The 15,984-nt window shown below is 42.1% G+C and overlaps 1 protein-coding gene across 1 annotated transcript in view; it reads left to right on the top strand.

Moving 5' to 3' along the window:
• The first annotated feature begins 2,536 nt into the window (after positions 1-2,536).
• Positions 2,537-15,984, top strand: part of FAR2 (fatty acyl-CoA reductase 2) — a 153,200-nt gene continuing 139,752 nt past the window's right edge. The window contains exon 1 of the mRNA XM_045466033.1: positions 2,537-2,908. The gene's annotated coding sequence lies outside the window, so the exon portion shown is untranslated. The remainder of the gene's footprint in view (positions 2,909-15,984) is intronic.

The raw sequence follows: 15,984 nt of genomic DNA on the forward strand, positions 1-15,984 counted from the left end.
AACCACCAGAAGCTGGGTGGGAGGTCTGAAATATTCTCCTCACAGCCCTCACAGGAAGAACCCTGCAGACACTGGTTCTTGGACTTCCAGCTTCTAGAACTGTGAGACAATACATTTCAGTTGTTTTAGCCGCTTAGTCTGTGGACTTCAATATGGCAGCCGGTGGACGAATACATCATGTACACATAAATGTCATTTGAAATGGTGATAATCAAATTACAATTTTGTAATCTATAATAATGTTGCATTTTATTTGCCAACATTCCACTGAAAGTCTGTTTATTTTCTACTTTATGAATAATGCTGTAATAAACCTGTAACTTTGTCCATATGGCATTTCCCTTTTTTGTGGGTATTTCCTGTAGGGGATAAGCTTAGGAATGCCCCGGGCTTACACCAATGGGTTAACAAGGCATAAAGAAATACAAAGCCATAAAATGCTCACACCTGGGTTGGGGCAAACCAGATTTGCACCACAAGAATAGGGAGGTGCAAATGCACCCCAAAATAGAGAGGGGGTGCAGAGCCCCCAGAATAGAAAGGAAGGGGCAAAGGCCTAAAATACGAATGGGCACAAGGGTGCCTAATAGGTAGGTATATGAAATAAACAAGATTAGATGTTCAGGGTGGAAGCACTCCCAATTTAGTACTATGGCAGAAAAGCTGCTTTCATAGGAGGATAGGGCCAGGTTAGGTAAATTGGTGAATTGGACTATGGACCTCTGTGCAGCAGGTGAGGCAGCCCAGAGTAGAGATGGGTAACAAAAGAAAAGGTGCCTTGTCAACTCTAAGGCTATTTCCCCTATCTGCCTCATCCCCCTAGGCTAGCTAAGATAAACAGAGGTGCTGCCTCATGTTCGCTGTAAACAGCCTTCCTCCCAACTGCCTGGCACCCAGATTTTGTTTTGTAATTAACCCAAAGCCCTAACCCCAAATATCTTCAAGACCCCCCTTTCCCTCGCATCCCCAAGTGAATGTTCACAGATTCATTGTCTCTTTGTGCACGTCTATCACGTCCATCACCATGTTTGTAAGCCTTCTGATCCTAATAAAAATGGGGCAAGGCCCCTTGTTCGGGGCTCTTGTCTTGTCCGGGACAGTAACCATTTCTCGTTTCTCATCCTGTGTGCCGCTCTCTTGCTAGACAAGAGACAACTTTAGACCCAGAGTCTACCACAAGTTCCTTGGGACATATTCTAAGAAATGGGACTCCTTTATCACAAGGTTCAGAACAATAAGAACATTTTGAGTGACGAAACATTTTATGCCTTGGAAATGTATTGGAAAATTGCTTTCCAAAAAGTTGTAACAATTTACCTTCTATCTGCTGTGTGATAAGGGATTTCAACATATTCTCACCATCATTTGACAGTATCATTTCAAGTACTGTCATACAGGTTTTTAGAACACATTCAGATGTATTCTACAGTGGGGGAAGGGGTAACAGTGTATTTACTTGGTCCTAACTTTTTCTTTTTCTCTTACTTGCAGGCAGTCACGAGAGGAAATTAGTCAGTGTCTTTAGGCTACACACTTTGCTTGCCATATTTAACCAAAGAGAGCCCAGTGGAAGAGGATTCAAGATGGGAAGTGAATTCTTTTTAATGCAAGAAATCACTCATTTCATTAATTCCAACCTTCATGAATTAAATTTTATTTCTTTATTTGTATGTCGACTGTTGGAATGAGGATATGTGAAGACAGCTTCCGGAGCAATATTCCTTTTTGGCTCCTCTTAACACACCATATTTATTTGGGAAGTTACCTTCCACCTTGTTTGAGGAAGTAGGTTGGGCGTTGGCCTGCGTTCAGCACTTCCTCGCTGAGGACGGCTGACTCCCCTGCCTGTCCATCCCTCTACAAGTCTTCCCTGACAACGGATCCAGTTTTTCCGTTTAACTTAACAATGACCAAACCGTATCTGCAAAAAGCTACCAGGCTAAGAAGCAAAACGTCTCTCTCTCTCTCTCTCTCTCTCTCTCTCCTTTAATCTGTTGAAGCGCTGCTGAGCAAAGCTGGCCCGCAGCTGTTCCCGCAGCCCGCATCTCGGGTCCTTTCTAGTCTCCTCTCCACCTGCCCACTCCCACTCGCTCCCTACGCAGGCAGAGCCTGATGTCTGCCCTCCAAACCCTGGGTATGAGTAAAGCGTGCCTCCACCCCTCCTGGATTTTTAGGACACTGCGCTGGTCGGTCATTGCAGGGCGCCTCCGCAGAGTCTGGAGCAGATACAAGAACATCCCTCCCACGGAGTGTGTGGTACCCAGAACCTCAGTGAACTCGGATTTGAGCCTGTCTTTTCTACTAGGGTGGATGGGGAAAGGTGTGTCCTCCAAGCGTTCAGACCAGAACCTTAGACTTTCTGGGTCTCTCTTTTCCCCCCTCCTTCCCTCCTCCTCTTTCTTTCTCAAGGTGTGAGAGCTCTTCTTTTGCAGACCAGAGAGGGGCGCCTTTCTACCTCCCTTTACCCTCACCCACAGATTAAAGAAAAAAAAAAAAAAATGAAGGAGAAAAAAAAAAAAAAAAAAAAAAAGAAAGCCCGGGAGTAATAGCGAGCGGCTGTGCTGGGTGCTGAATGAATGGAAGCCGCGGGGCGGGCCTGCGCGCACGATGCCGTCTCCGGGAGGCCTGTAAAGGCCCTCGCCAGCCGCGCGCCCTCCTCCCGCCCCAGGCTCCGGCTGCCGCCGCTACCGCGCCCCACGCGGAGGCCGCGGCTGCAACCGGGAAGGTCGGAGGGAGGGTGGTTTCCTCCCGCCCCACACCCAGTCTCCGAGCCGGATATACAGAGTGTCACGTTTGGGAGCCCAACGAGGAGAGCGCTCTCCCTGCGGCGGGAGTACCTGCCGGGGCCTCGGGGAAGGACTGGGATTTACAGGACCACTAGTTGAACCCCACCGCGTCGGAGGAGCAGGTACGCCGGGGTCGCAGCCCAGCGCTCGCCGAGCCCAAGCCGCGGAGGCCACGCCGGGCTGGAGGCAGCCCCGGGGGCAGGCGCGGGCGCAGGGGTCGGGGGGGGGGGGGGGGGCGGATCCCTAAGGGCCCCGAGGGAGGGTGGGCGTGCGGCCCGGAGGACGGAGGAAGAGGTTTGGGAGTCTCTGCCCCCTGGCAACCGCCACCCCCCGCCGTCAGCCGGCGCTTACTGCCCGCCGAGGTGGAGCGCGCAGAGGGTGGCAGCGGCGGCGGGCCAGGCAGGGCCCGAGAGGGTTAACCTGGGAGCGGCGCCCGGCAGCCAGGATGGAGGGAGAGAGGCGCCTGGCCCGGTCTGGCGGCGGCCTCCTTGGCCCCTGGGGCTATTCCTGAAGAGAGCGCGGTGACTCCAGGCCACGTGTGGAACTGCTCCCTGCCCGCGGTCCTTCGGGCGCCGCAGACAGCCGGCGCGCTTCCCGACCCTGCAGCGCGTGCTCGCTCGCCCTGAGCCCCATCCCTGGCCGCGCGTCCGGACCCTCCCACTCCCACTCCCACTCTCACTCCCACTCCCGCCTCGCCGAGGCCGGGAGCCCGAGGCCGAAGTGCTCAGGGGCGTCTAGGGTGGGGTCTGCCGCTGTTGGAAGTTTGCCTCCTCTCCCTGTGGCCTGCGCGTCTTGGAAAGAGCAGGGGAGCAGAGCAGGTACCAGGAGACTCCAACTGGAGTAGATGGCTTGCGGGAAGGCTGGGAAGGCTACTCACATCCCTGGCGAGGAAGAGAACCCCGGGGCAATTTCATTCAATTAAAAGGATTAACCAGCTTAGTTCTAGAAACCGTAGGAAAGCATCCCATCTATCTACCAGCTTCCTACTCTTTCACCTTTTGGGTTGGGTAGGATTATGAACAGTTACTCTTTGATGGATGAGATACCTCGTGTGAGCTACCAGGTCCTCCAAGGATATGCGAGGGCCTTAGCGGCTGGTTGAATCATGTGGCGTGCCCCATTGTACCGTGAGCAAAGGCAGAGTGGGGACAGCTGACTGACCAGGAAACTTAAGTTACTCGTACTTTTCTTCTTGTAGATGCTGCATCAAGAGAAGTTTGACACTGTGGGAAAAGAAATTTGAGAATTACCCTGTGGTGTCAATTATTCATCTCTCTACCTCCATTTATATGATTTGGCTAAGGAGCACGTTTAGTCTGAAACGGCACAGGAACTAAATAAAATTTTAAGTCAGCCACTGGAATTGCAAGAGCAGGTTTTTCAGCAAAACCCACATTTAGGGATCTTTGTGTATGAGACTTCCGGTAGATGGCCGCGGGGTTTTACCAGCCAGACTCAGGTGTTGAAATATTTCATCTGTAGTGTTTTAGCAGGATGCTGGTCTTTACAGGACTCTTTTTTTCTGTTTCTGAGGGCATTTCCTGCACCTGCCTTATTAACAAATTCCTACCTTACCCCAGTTTCTAACCTTGGGTTGTAATTATCCATAAAATATAGGTAATATAAATCACCATAAGTTGGTAAATCTTACCATGAAGCATTTCTCCTTTATTTAAAGGAGGGACATGACATCTAATTACAGAAGAGGGAGAAGCATTCTTTAAACGGGTGAAAAATCAATGAGATAGCTCAGGTTTGGGTATGGTGTTGGGGTTTGGGTATCGTGTTGGGGTTTATGAAGAATATGGTCGTCTTGAACATCTCACCATTTGCTTTCCTGTCATCTGAAGATGTATTTTGAGTGTATGTCTGGCAATATCTGGGCAGCCTTAAGAGTTCTTTGTTTTTCTCTTAACTCCAATGCAGCCATGAAAACTCACTCATTCACAAGCACAGTCTCCAGAAGGATCATGAACAGTGACCAGGAGCATGGTGTTCCCTGACACTCTGGGCTCTGTGAGAACATTTTTTTTTTTACTCCTGAAGAGGCATTCTTAATGCTTTTGTTAACAGAGCACTTTGAGAACCTGATAAAAAGCTATGGGGTATGAAACACAAACATATGCACATTAACACGGAATTCTGCCTGTGGTTTCAGGAGCTCACAGCCTCCTTGATACCCAACCAGATGTTAGCCGCTCACAGACTTTGGGCAGGGCCAGCTTCATGGAAACAAACCGCTCAGTCACACGGGGCTCTGAACTCAGAAGGGCCCCGCACTAGTTTTAAAGTTCTGCTGTCACTGTCAGCTCTCTTAATAATTTTCAAACAAGGAGCTCCAAATTTTCATTTTATACTATATATCCTGCAAATTCTGTGGCCAGCCCTGACCCCAGGATAACAATCCTGTTTTAGAATTTACTGCATAAGTTATGTCATAGTAATCCTACATTTCGGGTGAATTCTCCAACACAAACTTGGACTTTAGCTGCTACGTACCTGTATCGTTCAGCCCCTCTTCCTCATGCGCAGTTTCCTTACTGATTGAATAAAGATAGCAGGCAATATCTGCTACTCTTCCTCTTAAAAAGTAGTTCTGAAGATACACTAGGTAAAGAGGTAATAATTGTAAAAGCATCTGCTTCCCTTGAACAATTTTATACTAACAAAGGCTTGACTTCTACTCCTTGTTTCAGAAGTAGCTTGAGGAAAGTTGGTTAAGTACATTAAAAACGTTGCAGAACTTTTATAATAACCCTTATATTTTAGTGGGGAAAAATAAAAAGTAGCTAAGGTATTCAGTATTTTAAATGTTCCTTAAAAACCATTATTTGGACAAGATTGGAATTGACAAGTAAAAGTGCAGAATAACTTCTTGGATTCCAAAGATACTTCCTGAATTAAATATGATGTTTGAGTCTAATCCATCCAAAAATTGAACAATGTGTAACTGAGTCAATGATTGACACTTAAGTTCTAAAAATCCACATTTTCAAATCTCGAGCAAGTCATTTTTAAAATACTCTAGGGCATAGCCTAGCAGTGTAAAGTACACCCAGTCCTTCACCTCCTTTAACGCTAGGGAAGAAACTGAGAAACTTTCGGCAAGTTCTCTGTCCTCACTCTCCTCCCTTGACTACTTCTCTCATCTCAGATCTTCTCTTTACCCCAGCTTTCATTCCCAGTATGATGACAACACACACCAAAGTGTTGAGGAAGAAAACAGTGAAAGGAAATGAGTCAAATCCTCATATCAAAGTCTTAAAATGGGGGCACTAAATGGGGTGGTTGGAGACTCCTTTCATACAACTACTCTGTGTAGAGACATGCTGTGTACTTTAGCTTATGAAGTACGAGGTCCTATACTCGATAGACACGACATCATTGGCAAGACAAAATATGTCAATATAAGGTGTTAATTAACAGTAGTAGATGAGTTGTTACAAGGCAATAGAAGAGTAGACACCAAATGAATGGTGCAGATAGTAAGTGCAGTGAGTTCCCAAGAATAAAATGCATTAGTGAAGCTTAAGAGGAAGGTTACAGGAGATGTTCCTTAAAGCTCTGCTCCAAACAGAGGTGAACGAAGGAGTCTTCTGGCTGATTGGTGTGCACAAGATGAAAATCTGGATGGAGCTAAAGTTTTATGTAAGGAAAAGGCAGGCGATAAAACTGTAAGGGAACTTTCCAGTGGTTGGCTTCATTCATGTAATAAATAATTATTAAGCCTCCTCTGTGACCAGACACAGGGTCAATTTTTCTGTATTTAGTGTTGAATAAAGCAGACATCTTGTAGAACTTATAGACATTTAAAAAAGGAAACATAATAACAAATTGTTGGAAGTAGTATGAAGAAGAACAGGGTGCTATTAAAAAAAAAAAACAAACAACAGGCTGGCTCAGACGGTGTTCTGGAAAGACGATGAAAGACTTAAATTGATACTTGAAAGAAGCATAGGGATTGGCTTGGGAATAAAGTAAAGGAAGGAAAAGCAATCTGGGCAGAGGAAGTAGCAATGGGAAGGCTGCAAGGAGAGGAAAAGGCTGGAAGTATTCAGGGAACGGAAAGGAAGCATGGCTGGAGTTTGGGGAGAAATTGCTGTGAAGCTGGACAGGAGTATGGTGAGGTAGGCAAGAGCTTGATCATGGAAAACCTCACAGATCTTGACACTGATTTTGAATTTTATGTTGGTGGGAAGCCATGAAGACTTTGAAGTCAGAGACTATGTAATTTACATTTTAAGAGATCTTTATGGGTACAATATGGACAAAGGACAAGAAAGAAAAAGAATTGGAAGAAGGAAGACCAGTTAGGGCAGAGTGCCATAAACAGTACTGACGGAGAAGGTAGAGAGAAGTGGGCAGACTTGAGATCTATTCTGAAGGTAGAATTGATACAGCTTGCTGATAGATTGGATATGAGAGGTGCGTGAGGCAGAAAGAAGTGGGAGAATGAATTATTTCAGTAGATACTGCTGGATGTTTGTAATCCAAACCGGTAGACTCATGTACATATGACTTAGAGTTGCTAGAAGAACTGAAAAATGAAGTGAAAGCTGGTAACCTTGCTTAGTACCTCTGGGAAATATACCAGCTACTGGGGTAGAAGTGAGAGAGAGGAGGGAGATACTTTTGCTTTTTATACTATCATTTCTACTGTAGGGATTATTTTTAAACCATCACATATTTTATCATTTCTTAAAAAGTTACTGCAGCAACAAATATGGCTCCTGTTTTGCTGGTTTGAGCACATGAATGGAACACGGGGCCATTTCCTACCATGACAAAAATAAGGAGAGAAAAGTCTAATCCTTACCAAAGTGATTGGTTCTAAAACATAATTCATAATTCTGAAAACCTTTCCATTCTTCCCCCTTGTTTATATTGGTGTTTCCCAAAATGTAGTCTGTGGATCATTAGTGTTTTGGGATATTAATAACAGTTAAGTGAAGAAAAAAAAAAGCTTTCCTGATCATTTAAATTTGAGAAACACTTGATTTAACCTGGGTAACCTGTCTTATTGCAGGAATCCTCAGAGCCTTTAATTTACTAATTAGCGCATTAAGAATCAAGAAAGAAGGGATATTTTATGTCACATTTCCTAAACTTATTTGACCTCAAAATGCTTTTTTGTTAGAACATCTGACAGAGTCAGCATTTAGCATAACGTGCTTTGGGAAATGCTGCCCTATATTAATAGATTAAGCCTTTTAACATTTACATCCCTCTATTCACCATCAACTTCTCTCATCCCTTTCATGCCCCTCAGCTGGAAGAAAGTGGGAGACTAGAATAGACTTTGTTAATAGGCTGTAAGTTGATGATGAAACCATTCTGCTCTATGGATAAGAGATATTCACAAGCAAGTTTTACAGTCTGATTAAAAAGAAGCTTTAATTTATTGACTGATTGATTGATTTAAATTTCTATTTTGATGATTTCATTGCTACTTTCAGACCTCCCTGAAGTATGTTCTGTCAAGTCTAGATTTACACAGGAGGAACCTTAAACACAGGTAGTGGGGAAGACTTCACAGGGCCTCTCTTGTTCCATGGCAGGTCTGGGCCTTACTTGATGTTCATAATGTATCTCTTACAGGACAATACAATGAGAATACATAGGGTGTCTGTAGGAGCAATGATTTTGCAATGAATCTCATATATCTTCTCTCCTTCTCCCCAGTGCATTTGCATGGTGGTGGGTTGGAGACAGGAATGCAATTTATGATCAAAGAACAGTGCAACCAAAAGAACAGAACAGGAGAAACAGGTTCACACAGCTGTGGACTCTGACCATGGCTTCATCCGTTTGGTCCTCTAGCCCAGGGGTGGGCAAACTATGGCCTGAGGGCCAAATCTGGCCCCTGCCTGTTTTTGTGTATCCCTTGAACTAAGAATGGTTTTAATCTTTTTAAGTGGTTGGAAAAAAAATCACGAGAATAATGTTCTGTGGCACCAGAAAATTATATGAAAACCAAATTTCAGTGTCCATAAGTAAAGTTTTATTGGAAAATAGCCAGTGTCATCTATCTATCATCATACTATCTTAGGAGCTTTAGCGTTCTACCCAGTGAGTAGTTGTGACCAGCAAAGCCTAATACATCTAGCCCTTTACGGGAAATGCCAACACCCCCTGGGTTCTAGGTTATTAAACTCACTGGCCACAATTTTAATCGCACAATTTTAATCGATTTGTTTTTCATTTGTTTTATATTTTAGGGGATAGTGTTAGCTGAGGCTGCTATAGCAAAGTACCATAGACTGGGTGGTTTATAAAAACAGAAATTTATTTCTAACAGTTTTGGTGTCTGGGAGAGTTCCTGGGTTCATAGATGCTCTTTTACACAGTGGCTGCACCAATGTTCATAGATGATCCAAGAGATTACTGCCTGTGTTTTCTTCTAGGAGTTTTATGGTTTTGGGTCTCACTTTAGGTGTTTAGTCCATTTTGAGATTATTTTTGTGTATGGTGTAATAAAATGGTCAGTTTCATTCTTTTGCATGTAGCTGTCCAGTTTTGCAAACACCATTAATCAAATCTTTCCCCCATTGTATGTTCTTGCCTCTTTTGTCATAGATTATTGACCGTATCAATATGGTCTGGGCTCCCTAACCTGTTCCATTGTTTACAGATGCCCATCTTTTCACTGTAACCTCACATGGTGGAAGGGAAAGGGAGTTTTCTGGAGTCCTTTTTCTCTCTTTATAAAAAAAAAAAAAATTAGGGGCACTTGTGTGGCTCAGTTGGTTAAGCAACTGACTTCGGCTCAGGTCATGATCTCATGGTTTGTGGGTTCTAGCCCCACTTGCTGGCAGCTCAGAGCCTGGAGCCTGCTTTGGATTCTGTCTCCCTCTCTCTCTGCCCACCCCCAATTGAGCTCCATGTCTCTCTCTCTCTCTCTCTCTCTCTGTCTCTCGAAAATGAATAAATGTTAAAAAAATTAAAAAGAATTTATTATTGAAGTATAGTTGACATACAATACAACATACTAGTTTCAGGTGTACAACATAGTAATTCCACAAGTCTATACATTACACAACGTTTACCACAATAAATGTAGTTACCATCTGTCACATGCAACATTATTACAATATTATTGGCTATATTCCTGATGCTGTACTTTTCATGCTTGTGACTTATTTATTTTGTAACTAGAAATTTGTACCTCTTAATCCCCTTCCTTTATTTTGCCCATCCCCACCTTCCTCCCCTTTGGCAACCACCAGTTCGTTCTCTGTATTTACAAGTCTTTTTCTGTTTTTTTTTGTTTGTTTCTTTTTTAGATTTCACATACAGTTTGGCTTTCTCTGTCTGACTTTTTTCACTTGGCATGATATCCTCTAGGTCCATCCACATTGTTACAAAAGGCGAGATTTCATTGTTTTTTCTTTTGTTTTTTTTGTTTTGTTTTTTTTTTTTTTTGTGGTTGAATTAGTGTTTTCATTTTCTTTGGGTAAACAGTAGTTGAATTGCTGGATCATTTCTCTTTTTAATTGTTTGAGAAACTGCCATACATTTTTCCACAGTGGCTGCACCAGTGCAATGGCTGCACTTTTGCATCAATCGTGCGCAAAAGTTCTTTTTATTTCTTGTGTGTTTGATGCTAGACATTCTGAATGGTGTGAGATGGTATTTCTTGTGGTTTTCATTTGCATTTCCCTGATGATTAGTGATGTTGACCATCTTTTCATATGTCTGTTGGTGATCTATATATCTTCTTTGGAAAATATTTGTTTGGGTCCTCTACCTGTTTTTTGAGTTTACTTGGGTTTTTGTTCTTGTTGTTGTTGTTGTTTTGGTGTTGAATTGTATAATTTCTTTCTATATTTTGAATCTTAACTTCTCATTAAATATATCATTTGTGAATATCTTCTCCCATTCAGTAGGTTGCTTTTTTTTTAATGGTTTCCTTCAATGCACCAAGGTTTTGGTTTATGTAGTTCTAATAGTTTAATTTTTTGCTATTCTTTCCCATCCTTAGGAGATCTATCCAGAAAAATGTTGCTAAGGCTGATATCCAAGATATTAATGCCTACATTTTCTTCTAGACGTTTTATGGTTTCAGGTCTCATATTAGGTCTTTACTCCATTTTGAGGTTATTTTTGTCTATGGTGTAAGAAAATAGTTCAGTTTCATTCTTTCACATATCCAGTTTTCCCAACACCATTTAGCAAAGAGATGATCTTTTCCCCATTGTGTATTTTTACCTCTTTTGTTGTAGATTAATTGACCATATAAACATGGGTTATTTCTGGGCTCCCTATCCTGTTCCATTGTTTATAGATGCCCATCTTTTTTTTTTTTTTTTTTTTCAACGTTTATTTATTTTTGGGACAGAGAGAGACAGAGCATGAACGGGGGAGGGGCAGAGAGAGAGGGAGACACAGAATCGGAAACAGGCTCCAGGCTCTGAGCCATCAGCCCAGAGCCCGACGCGGGGCTCGAACTCACGGACCGCGAGATCGTGACCTGGCTGAAGTCGAACGCTTAACCAACTGCGCCACCCAGGCGCCCCAGATGCCCATCTTTTAATTGTAACTTCACATAGTGGAAGGCACAAGGGAGTTCTCTGGCATCTCTTGTATATGGATATTAATCCCATTTGTGAGGATTCCACCCTCACAACTTGATCACCTCCTAGAGGTCCCACCTCCAAAGACCATCATACTGGAGAGTAGATTTCAACCTAGGAATTTTGAGGAGAGTCAAACATTGTCTATAAGTTGTAAATAGATTTCCTAGAAGCTCCTCAGTCATTATAGCCATTGGAGTCTTGACAGTGCTATTTATTGTCCGTAATTAGTGTAGCTAATGTTACATGCCAATGTGAGGAGCAGAAGATAGTGTTGAAGGTAATCATTTTTGAGAGTTACTCAAACATTTGAACTGCTAGATAAAGGATGGGCACTCAGATAGACATAACTAGAACCTGAAGACATAGGGTAATTAACTCTAATATTAATTAGTTGTTGAAATCTGCTACCTATGAGCATGGACTTACTGTAAGGTGTCACCTTCAATTTTTATTTCAATAAGCAAATCTATTTTTTATTTATGTAATCTTTTTTGTAAATATTGATGTTTTTAAATTTTTTTTAATGTTTATTTTTGACAGAGAGAGAGAGACAGAGTACAAGTGGGGAGGGGCAGAGAGAGACACACACAGAATCGGAAGCAGGCTTCAGGCAGCACAGAGTGCAATGCAGGGCTTGAACTCATGAACTGCAAGATCATGACCTGAGGCGAAGTCAGTTGCTCAACCAATTAAGCCACCTAGGTGCCCCAAATATTTATGGTTTAAGGGTGATAGTCTTAACTTAGGGGTAATGAAAATATACATTTTATTGTCCCCATCTTACTTTTATTGAATCAGGATTTTTAGCATGATCATCCTATGTGCTTCATATATAACCAGCACAGCTCAGGTACAAAATGTGTGAGCAACTGATTGAAGTTCTTCCATGGGATATAGAACCAGAAGATAGGGTTCTTGAAGCTTGGTGCTTAAAGTTATCATTGCTATCATGAAATCCTTCCAGGTGCATGTATGTAGTGGGAATCAATATGAAATATGGGACTCCTTGTCAAGTACACTGATCAGGAGATTGCATAATGACTAACTCAGAGGCCTACCTTAAAAAAAAAAAAAAGAATTGATTTCAGGTAACATCTTCATTCAGTAGGCTTTTTTTTTTTTTTTTTTTTTTTTTTTTTTTTACTTAACACCTATACCAATGCAAAGAATATTACAGTAAAACCTTGGCTTGCAAGTAACTTGTTCTGCAAGTGTTCCGCAAGACAAGCAAATATTTCCAATAAATTTTATCTTGATAAGTGAGTGACATCTTACAATACGAGTAGTACATGATGCCAAACGTCACATGGTCACAACTAAGCTGGTGGTTCTTCTCTCTCTTTTTCTCTCTCACTGTCTCTCTCTCTCTCTCTCTTTTTCTGTCTGTGGGATTGTGGATAATCATCTTTCGTGCTCATCTCAGGCCACATGTTTGGCAGAAATCAGTAACTTCTCAGAACGTTGGAAGGTGCCCACAACTGGCACTAGTGAATTTTTTTCACTTCAAAGCACCAATGGACAGTCCTTTGCTTTTCCACACAAGAGTAAGCTTCAGAATGCTTTGCTTCATTCTTGGTCATTGGATACTTTCCTTGTTAAAGTTACATGAAAAGAAAAGGATTCCATTTGAGCCAGTAGATAGCAGTGATTCCATTAGTAATTGTGAAAGTCATCCTACACAATAACCCTCCTCTCTCGTCTTCCTCACACCAGTCATGAAGGTTTTCAAAGGGAACTGCAGGTTAATTTATTTTTATTTATATTTTGTATTATATTATAGTATTGTAATCACTTTTATATGAATATTATTTGGGTTGCAGAATGAATCATCTGAGTTTCCATTATTTCTTACGGGGAAATTTGCTTTGATATACAACTGCTTTAGATTACAAGCGTGATTCCAGAACAAATTATGCTCGCAAGCCAAGGTTTTACTGGATATATTTTTTTTGTGTAATCAACAATGTGATTCAGTAGACTGTGAAAAAAATTGTTCTTACTATAATTATCAAACACTAAGAATAGCACGCGTTTCTTGTTTTAGTCATGATTTATTTAAAAAGTCCTTGATAAGTTTGTATCCTTAACTCCTGCAGTCCAGCAAAACCATTTCCAAGCTGTAGCCTACAACAGGTGTTCCCTGTGGCCTCTGGACATACTGGTTTTTTTGCTTGTTTGTTTTTAAGGTATTTTAACTTCCCAGTCCCCTCCAGAGATGGCCCAAAGCCTTGAAGCATACATTTGAGGTGAGGAAGGGAAAGCAGACGCTTCCCTGTGATTCTGTGTGGAAGGGACAAAAACTACGGCCTCTCCTATCCCTCAGCTGAGGAGTTGTTGGGTCAGTAATATTTACTGGTGAATAACAGGATGACCACAGGAGGCAAGAATAATATTTCCTGAGCCAAGAAATGAGAAAAAGTCATTGTGAAAACATTGCACATTTTAGATCATTTCACAAAAATGATGCTTTATTTGTCACAGGTCAGTGAGAGGACATATCCCACAAAAATCACACAACCCCTGGCATCCTTGAGGGCAGGATAGTTGGAAATTAGGAAGACCATTAAATTATGTGTCTGGTCTCAACATATTTGAAACCACTTAAGCACTTCCAGAAGAATTAGATATGCCAATGCACAATATTGTCAAGAAACTGGAAGAATCTGCCCAGAAGAATGTGATAAACTGAACAAAAGCAGCTGTGTGTAACAATTCAGTGTGAGTGCGTGTATTGAAGGTTTTTGCTTACTATTTTCAAGAAAGGATTTTAAAATTAAAAGATGTGTGGGGCGCCTGAGTGGCTCAGTCAGTTAAGCATCCGACTTTGGCTCAGGTCATGATCTTACGGTTCATGAGTTCAAGCCCCACATCGGGCTCTGTGCTGACAGCACTGAGCCTGCTTTGGCTCCTCTGCCCCCCTCACTCTCTGCCCCTCCCCCACTCACGTGCATGTGTACTCTCTCTCTCTCAAAAATAAACATTAAAAAAAGATGTGTGGGTAGTAACAGCATAGTTTTTTTCAGTAATAAAATCATCTTCAAGATGGACAATATTCATTTAATAAAAATAGAGCCACTTATCAAAAACTTAAGAGAAATTGCCACTTAATTTCACATGAAACAAATATATAAATAATATCCTGATAAACATTAATGAAATCAATTTTATGTCAGTCTCTGTATTTTCATTTCTTTTACACTGTAACTGTTGTCTCATTTCAGTGGAGTTTTGTTTATACAAGACCTTCAGGACCTATATGCCCTGAATATGAGCAGAAGATCTAAAAGATGGGCATGGGGCGCCTGGGTGGGGCAGTCGGTTGAGCGTCCGACTTCAGCCAGGTCACGATCTCGCGGTCCGTGGGTTCGAGCCCTGCGTCAGGCTCTGGGCTGATGGCTCAGAGCCTGGAGCCTGTTTCCGATTCTGTGTCTCCCTCTCTCTCTGCCCCTCCCCCGTTCATGCTCTGTCTCTCTCTGTCCCAAAAATAAATAAACGTTGAAAACAAAATTTTTTAAAAGATGGGCACTTGTTCTCTTACCACAAGACTTGGAGAGCCTTAAGATTCACTTCCGAAAGTAGTTTCAAATCACGGGTATCTCTGATGGTTTGAAAGAGTTAATTTCTCATCCAGATGAGCCATTGGACTTGTCAAAACTCTGTCCCTAGTAGAATTCTGACCTTGTCTCTCCCTTCTTTTCCTCCTGCTATTTCGGTGTGGTCCTGCCTGAAGCAACAGTTATGCAAGAGCCACGGAGTGTGTTACAGATCACAGGACTGTGCGTTTGGTAAATTTAGGCCTCGGTTTCTGTAGGACAGCGGGAAACTTTCTCAATTTAGACTTCCGTGAACTCCTAGACATACTGAATGTCGCCACATACCTCACTATCTTGTCTTCTGTACAGAGTGGGCACAACAAATAGCTTTGCTTTACCTAAGTATACTACTATACTAAGTTGTTGAATGTTCGAGTACCTTCTCTATATGTGGTCCAATTCCCTCATTTTATAGAAAAGAAAAGCCAGTCCCAAAGACATCAAATGACTTGTCACATATCCATTTAATGGATGAATGTATACCAGTATCCAAATCTTATGACCGCCAATCCCATGACCATTTTATTCATTCATTCCTTCATTCAGTCAACATTCATATGATTTTGGAAAGTCTGCGATGTACCAGACAGGGTGTTTAGCTCTGCAGATGTATGATGAACAAGTTATAGTACCTGCCTTTAAACTTTAGTGTCCCTACTCTTTGAGCAGTGTTTAACCAGTTACAGCTTTGGAGTTTGTGAAATCTTTCAGTAAAGATCTTCAGCGTAAAATATAAACTTCTCATAGGTTTTAATTCCCTGCTTCTTCTCCCTCCTAACCAGCCCCAGTCAATGGTTTAGCTTCCCACAGTCCTGAACAATTAGCATCAATAAGAGTATGCTGGGAAATGGCTGCATTCTTTTGTGTCTCGCTTCTTCATTCAGCATTATGTTTATAAAATTATCCAAATTGTATGAATTTATAGATTCTTCATTCTCATTGCTATATAGTACTCCATACTGCAAATATACCACTTTCAATTTTTTTGTTTCACTATTTTTTTAAATGCTGAATACTTTTATTTTTTAT

Source organism: Leopardus geoffroyi, chromosome B4 (genome assembly GCF_018350155.1).
Source record: "Leopardus geoffroyi isolate Oge1 chromosome B4, O.geoffroyi_Oge1_pat1.0, whole genome shotgun sequence".
NCBI classification, from domain to species: domain Eukaryota; kingdom Metazoa; phylum Chordata; class Mammalia; order Carnivora; family Felidae; genus Leopardus; species Leopardus geoffroyi.